We start from the raw sequence: 8,059 nt of genomic DNA on the forward strand, positions 1-8,059 counted from the left end.
TTAGATTTTAAAAATAAAATATATAATTTAAAAAATTAATAATAAATAAAATTAAAATAATCAAAATTTAAAATTAATGTATTTTTAAAAAATTTAATTTAAATTTTAGAGTGTTTTTTAATAAATATAAATAATATTAAATATGAAAAATTAAGGGCCCTAATAAAATTGAGACCCTAGAGCTTATGCCTTGAACCAACATTGCTCATGAGCAAATGGTTAGTTGGCGGCCATGGCATTGTGAAAAAGATAGGGAGAGGCACGCCAAGAGCTTCAGCAACATGCAAATGTCCATTAGCAGGAGAATTCGTAATAATTGTTTGTGCTCTAAATGACATCCCAGTAACCAAATCAAGGTGATGTACGGACTGGGTGTAGAGAATCAATTACCCCTTCAATCGTTTCCTTTGAACATTATTTTCTACAAGTCCTGATAATAGAAAACCCTTATTTCGTGCCATATATCCAGCCATTACTCGTGGCTTGACACCCAAAGGATAAAACTTCAGACCAATGATCTTACAAAACTATAGAAGTTCGCATGAGTTACCAATCTAACATGATGACCAAACTCCTGAAGCTTCTTTACAAAAGCTATAAAATGTTGCACATCTCTTCTTGTTCCAACTACAAGCATTGATATCATTATATTCGTGTCGGAATTGATTTGCTGATCTGAGAAGCAATCTCTTCAGCATCTCCTTGTGCCGAATCAAAACCATCAAACTCCAAACGTTTTGATGTTACAGGAGTAGTTTGTGTAACATCTACCTCCACTGTACCATCATTCTGGATATTTATTAGATCTTCAATTATCATTTTGTTTTCTCTCTTTGTTGACAATTTTAGGTCATAGTAGCCTGTTGACACTCCGGTGGCAGAGTTACTTCATTGGACAATAGTTGATTCTCATGGGATTCATTCCCTTAAGGATTAAATACTCTCTCATCTAGGAGGATACTCGGTATGTAATTTACGTCCTTTCATCTTGCTATAGGAAAAGCGATGAGAGGCACTCGAGGTGAAAGAAATCACCTTTTTTCTTCATTTATTACATCTTCAATTATCTTTTTATTTTCTCTCTATGGCAACCTGTTCAATTTTAGGCCATACTTTGGAATCTCTTTTATTCATAGTTCTGACCTAGTCAAAGTAAGTTTCGGCCCTTTAAACAACAAACTACAGTTATTTGATCTCAATTATTCAACACCACAATACTCCAACCCTTTATTCAACCATGACAACTAGTATGAGTTAGAATGATGATCCATCATCAACTCTAATTTTTTAATAGTCTTCTTAGACACAACATTCTCACAATTGTTACTGTCAATAATCATTTTACAAATTTTATCTATAACTATACAGGTTGTATGGAAAATATAAATTTTTAACCAATCATCCCCTGAATCATCCTTAGGAGTCAGTAAACTCTTACGAACAACTAAATTTTCATGACCTATCAAAAAGCATCTCCTCAACTTCATCATCATCATACATTGGCTTTCTAATCTCCTTAGTCTCATTTTCCATGTCTTTCTTAATCAATAATTTTTATCCTTTTGATTAGCGAATTTCCTACAATAGGTTGCCCTATGACCCTATTCACCTCAAGAAAAACACTTATTAGCGGGCTTAGAATTAACCTATGGTAGTTGCAGGATAGGACATGAATCTTGAGAGCAAACTGTTTGACTATTTTGGCTGCCCCTAATCACTAGTTTCTATTCTACTATTTTTTCAATAGCCAAGGCACTCTGGTAGCCTTTGAAACCATCCATAACGAATGAAGATTGAGGACATTTTGCAAGGGCTAGTGCAACCCCCTAAAATCATGCCACCATTTGCTCCTCTATCTCAGATAGATCATTTTGGATAATCAACTAGTAAAACTCCTCTATTTAATCATTGACCAATCTTGCACCCTATCTCAATGTATGAAGTCACTGAAATAAAGTTTGTGTGTAACCGAAGGAATGAAAGTGACTCTTCATCTTATTTTTCATCTTCTCCTAATCAATCATCTTAGCTTTTCCTTGTCTGACTCTTGATCATCGTAGCTGCTTCCACCACCCTAATGCTCGACTTTTGAGTTTGAACAATAAATTTCGCTTTCACACAATCGGGCACTTCATTATAATAAAAAAAAATTCTTCACTTTGTTAATCTAATCAACAAATACCTCTACTACTTGTAATGTACCAAAAACTCGAGCAGATCAACTCAAAAATTGAGGTCTCCATATCATTCCACTCAACCATGACATTCTTGGAATCTAGCATGATTGTGATATGGATTCTCAAACATGGACTTAGAATCACAATCAATGATCTCACGATCTTCAAAATCCTGCATTGCCAGACACTAGGTTAATACTGCGTCTTACCTCTGTAAATCTTCAATCATCACATCCTTAACACTATGATAATGGTGTTGGGCTAAGCTCAATCGGAGCCTATCTATTGTGACCATGACCATGACCACAACGACCTTTTATTAGATCTGATGTATTTTGATACCAGCTAACGTCAGACAGAATAACAATTATTATGGAGGCTCGTCTTCACAAAGGGATTTTATAGAAGAAACAAGAAACTATATTTAGGTTTAATCAAAATAAATTGATTCAAAATACAAAATCTTGCACTAACATCAACTAAATAATTGTTTAAATAGACCCACCCTAATAAAAAAAATAATATTGGGAGCCACCAAAAAGACTTTAATTAGTGTCAGCCCTAAGAGTCAATCATGATATGATTGATATAAGACTATTGTATCATATTTTAATTAAATACAACATTTATATTTATTATATTTTATTTAATTATGTGCAAACTTGATTAAATATAATAATACCCTAGATGGTAGGTTCTTTTCTATAGCATATCAATTATTTGAATTAATTGTGAAGAATATAGATATATATATAGAATACTACTTTCAATTATAACTAGTCAAGTATTAATATACAAAAGTAATATTAATGTATTGAGACTAACATATAGGTTAACTGACAACTTAATTTTATAAGTCATGAATATAAGATATTAAGTTAACATATGGGTATATATGAGACAATATATACTGAATTGACCTGCCATGATAATGTTTTATGGATTGATATATAAATGTCATAAACATTCTCATAATGATTATTAGTATAAATAGTCTTTTGACTTGAGGTCACTTCGATTTCTTACATAAGGAGTTATGTACTTTAGTATCAACAAACATCACATGTAACAAGATTGATTATAAAGTCATTCACTGGTATATAATAAGTTATGTAGAGGGATGTGAGTGATGTAGATGAAAGTTATCCTTTCCATAAAACGAAAGTGATATCTTTGAGCCTCTTGATTAGGTAGGACCGCTAAAATACATGGTCATACTCAAATAAGTTAGTATGAAATATTGAGCTTATTTAGTTAAGTAAGTCTAATTAAAGATCAAAAAACACAATATTGATGACATGACATGATCTATCCCTCATAAATTAATCTAGATATCATCGACAAAAGGACTAAATTATATAATAAAATAGTCATAGACAAGTTAGGTTGAATTGACAACATTCTTGCCACTTGGGTATCCATAATGCATTGTTATATGTCACTCATCACTTGTGTCTTAAAAATATGATTTTGGAGTTATTGCCAATGTTATGAGAACCTATTGGATCACACAAAGAGAGTACATCAATTTTGGAGTTTTATTTTAGTATGATAAAAATAAAGTGGGTCTAAATTTTAAGTCTTAAATTTATTTTGGATCTTAAACATTTTAGATTAATGAGTTAATCTAATTAGATTTTACTATATTACTGGGTTGATCTAACTTGATCTTAGTGTTGGATTAATGGTTAATCTAATATTTTTTTGTATTTTTTAAATAAGCCCAAACCAAATAAAGCTCACAGTTTATTGTATCCATATTTTTATTTTTGTTTTCATTTTGGATATACATGGAAAAATAAAATTAAAAGAAAATAACTTATTAGATGAAACTCAAAGATTGAGTTTATTTTTATTTGGAACACAATCTTATTTGATAAGATCATGTCAACCCTAAATTTAGGGTTTGATCTCAACTTTAAATAGTAGTTAGCACTACATCATGGGTTTCATGATTCTCCAATTGTGCTCGTGAGACGGACGACGATTGCTCTCATGTGGATACTATAGAGGTGTGAACATATTGATCGCACTAAGATCGACTTCACTCTCTAGATCCGTAAAAGGTTTTACGCACCAAGAGGTAACATTTTTACACCAACAATGTAGTTAGAATCCATAGGGATCATTGGAGGTTCCTTTTCCACATGTTTGTAATGCTTGATTTTGTTTAGGGGCCCTACATAAACAATATTTTTTGGGCCTAAGACTGAGCCATTATGGGTTCCACCCGATAACCAATTGTAGATCCCTGAATGAGTTTTGATTTAATATATTATATGTCTTGTGACTCAATCTAAATTAAAAATTATGACCTCTCAAAGCTTGGATTTTCCTACATCGATTTTGTTTTCCCTTTTAAAAATTTATGGAATTTTGTATCTACTTTCGAATTTATATAAGATCTTGTTTTTTAGCTAGCACTAATATCTAGTCCTTCGGACAAACTAATTTTGGGGATGACTGGTCCAGTCCCACGAAAGTTTCTATCGACTATCAGGGTAAATCTAGAAGTGCTCGCAAAGGGTGACTCAATAGTCCAACATCTGAGATTTGTCATCCCAATAGAGGAAAATACCCTACAGTGTATCGTAACTGGGAATGAAACCATGGATACTTGGGAGATTGGATGGGCATCCTACGGTTTCTATAGAAGACCTATTTTATTGTTGACATCTTATATCCAGTTTATGCCGACTAATCCTAGGGTGACCAGCTTTGTCTTACGGAAGTGTCCTATCGGCCAGTAGGGTAAATTAGGAAACACACGCAGTGAGCGATCCATGATGTGCGTAAATATTATGATCATTTATGTATGTTTTAACGCACATTCACTTTCTTTATACGTATATATTTTTTTGTATGATCACCTCTTTTATCATGTACTCATCATATATATATATATATACTCTTTTGTTCGAATATCTGCTCTTTGTTTGGTTTTGTGTTGGCAGAGACAACTTTTGGAGCAAAAATAGTGATTGTCGACGCACCAGAACGAGCTAGAGAACACGGTCGTGCAATCTCTCACAGCCAGTACATGACCGTGCAACTTTTGCACAGTCGTGCGGCCAACCAGAGACAGATCAGAGCATGGGCGTGCAAACCTGCACGGCCGTGCCCCCCCCCCCCCCCCACGACCAAAGCCAAGTAAGGAACGGTCGTGCAACCCTTCACGGTCGTGTCCCAAGAGCCGAGCCGGAAGTTCACACGACCGTGCCAATTGGCATGGTCGTGCAGCGCAGCCAAAGATAAGAAAGGGTACAGCTGTGACATATTGGCACGGGCATGCCGCCGCAGCCGTGCCCTAGCTTATAAAAGGGTTTTAACCCTTTTTCTCAAGGGGAGGGGGGGGGGGGGGGGAGAGCTGAGAAGCGAGCCGTCAGCAGGAGAATCACTTTGGTGTCGTTCGACGCCGTCCAGGACATCAGTCTAGCGATCTTTCATCACCACATCAACTCCAGAAGCAAAGGATTGGATCCGAAGATCACACGTCATCGTTGGATAAGCATACTTCTTCTTTCTCTCTTCGTGTTTGAGAATTGTATGTTTAAATACACTATGTCTTCGATTTTTTCTCCGACGTTTATGGAGTAGAGTCCTTGTTCTAGGATGAGGGTGTAATTGTGGATTGGTTTTGATGTGAAACTCATATTTATACCTTATTTCATTGGATGATTTCGCTTGCTTTGTTTCGACTACTCGATCTTTATATCATGTTAATTGATTGTGTAGGAATTGCCAACCTCGTAGAGGGAATATCTTAGATTGTACACCCAAGAGGCCTTAGTGACAGGGGTAACCTGTTCACGGACATCTAGGGTACTTCCTTGAAAGGAGAGGCAACCTCTTGACAAGGAAGTAAGAGACCAAACTAAGCTCCTTATTTCTATCCTTAATAACACCAATTAGAGTTGCGTTCTTATGATCTACCAAGGTGCCCTAGTGACAGGGGTTTACCGTAACAGGATTTCATAGGGATATTCTTTATTTGGTACTTAAGGATAGTTGCTTTAACTTCTGGCGAATGCATGCTGATGGACGATGAGTATAGGATAGTATGTGATGCATCAATACCACCATAATGAAACCAAACTCCTAGAACTCTTCATAAACCAAGTTAATTACTTCTTCGTTGCTAGTTCTCGTTTCCACTTCCCAATCTCTTTTCTTTACATAACTTGCAACCATCGGTAGTTTAGCTAATCTTAAGTGAACCATTGCTAGTGCTTATAACCAGTCCTCGTGGGATCGATAATCTTTATTACTGATGACGAATCCATGCACTTACGATTCGTAACAAGTTTTTGGCATCGTTGCCGAGGACTGTGTCTATAACATTAGCGAAAATCATATTAGATTAGACTAGACTTAGTTTCTTTTCTTTATTCTTTCCTTTTTCTAATATTCTACATTTAAGAGATAAATAGTTTTATTTTTGTTTCTCTTTATTTTCTTTGTTCTTATTAAAAAGCCTAAAAAAATATAATATTATTTCACTCTTTTCTTTATTATATTCCATATCTTGTTTTTGCATGTGAAGAGCTAATCTTTCAGGACAGCTTCTACCGTTCGATCCAGAGATCGATAGGACTTTCTTGAGAAGAAGAAGCTTACAGAAAGCATTTCAAGCCGCACAAGAATCTTCAGAGATAGTTGACAAACTGTTGAAGGACTACGCAACACCTTATGCACGAAGGGTTCGATCTAGCATCACTCGACCGCCAATCGAAGCCAACAATTTTGAAATCAAGCCTGTAGTAATCCACATGGTTCAGCAGAATCAATTCAGAGGAGGACCGCATGATGATCCAAATCACCACTTAGAGCTTTTCTATGAGATTTGTGGTACTATGAAAGTGAACGGGGTCCCTCCAAAATCAGTAAGGTTATTACTTTTTGGATTTTCCCTGAAAGATAGAGCCAAGCAGTGGCCAAATTCTCTTCCAGCAAACAGCATAACATCTTGGGAGCAGTGTGAGAAGAAGTTTCTGGATAAGTTCTATCCACCAAGCAAAACTGCCCACATGAGGAATTTGATCACAAGCTTCAAACAGATAGACTCAGAATCATTATTTGAAGCCTGGGACAAATTCAAAAGTATGTTGAGACAGTGCCCCCATCATGGCCTTGAGAAATGGTTGGTCCTACACACATTTTACAATGGAATCAATTATCACACGAAGGTATCCCTCGATTCTGCAGCAAGGGGAGCATTAATGAATAAGAGCCTTGATGAAGTTGAAGAGATCATAGAGAATGTGGCACTGAACCACCATCAGTGGGCGACTGAAAGATCTGGTAGTTCTTTCTCAGGGAATCCAATAAAGGCGTCAGGAAAATTCGACGTAGATGCAGTCACACTCATGTCTGCAAAACTGGACGCTCTGACCAAGAAGTTTGATGGGAAACAACACGACCAATGCAATAGTTTGTGTTTGTGAAACTTGCGGAAGTACGGATCATGCTCAAGATACTTGCTCCCTAGGGCCAATACAAGCACAGATAAACCAACTTGAGCAATGTGATGCAATAGTCAGTTACAACCAGAAGCAAAACAATTTGTACTCCAACACATACAATCTAGGATGGAGGAATTACCTAAATTTCTCATACCGGAACAATCAGGACCAAGGGCCAGCAAAACAAAGCTATCAACCTGGGCAACAGAGCTACTCATCTGGACAACAAACTTATCAACAACAGCAACCTTCACAACTGTCCAGAATCGAAAAGATGCTTGAAGAAGCTCTCTCAGAGCAAAAAGAGATAAAGAATGAGATCAAGCAACTGACTCAAAGACTGAAAAATTTAGAAAAACATCAGAAGATGCAAGACAGCTAGATAGCACAGTCTTTTTCAAGAGCACAGGGAACATTTCC

At 36.0% G+C, this 8,059-nt stretch overlaps 1 pseudogene; it reads right to left on the minus strand.

The window, feature by feature from the left end:
* Positions 1-7,236: 7,236 nt before the first annotated feature.
* Positions 7,237-7,308, minus strand: LOC122028399 (annotated as a pseudogene).
* Positions 7,309-8,059: the final 751 nt, after the last annotated feature.

This window comes from Zingiber officinale, chromosome 10A, assembly GCF_018446385.1.
Source record: "Zingiber officinale cultivar Zhangliang chromosome 10A, Zo_v1.1, whole genome shotgun sequence".
Lineage (NCBI taxonomy): Eukaryota > Viridiplantae > Streptophyta > Magnoliopsida > Zingiberales > Zingiberaceae > Zingiber > Zingiber officinale.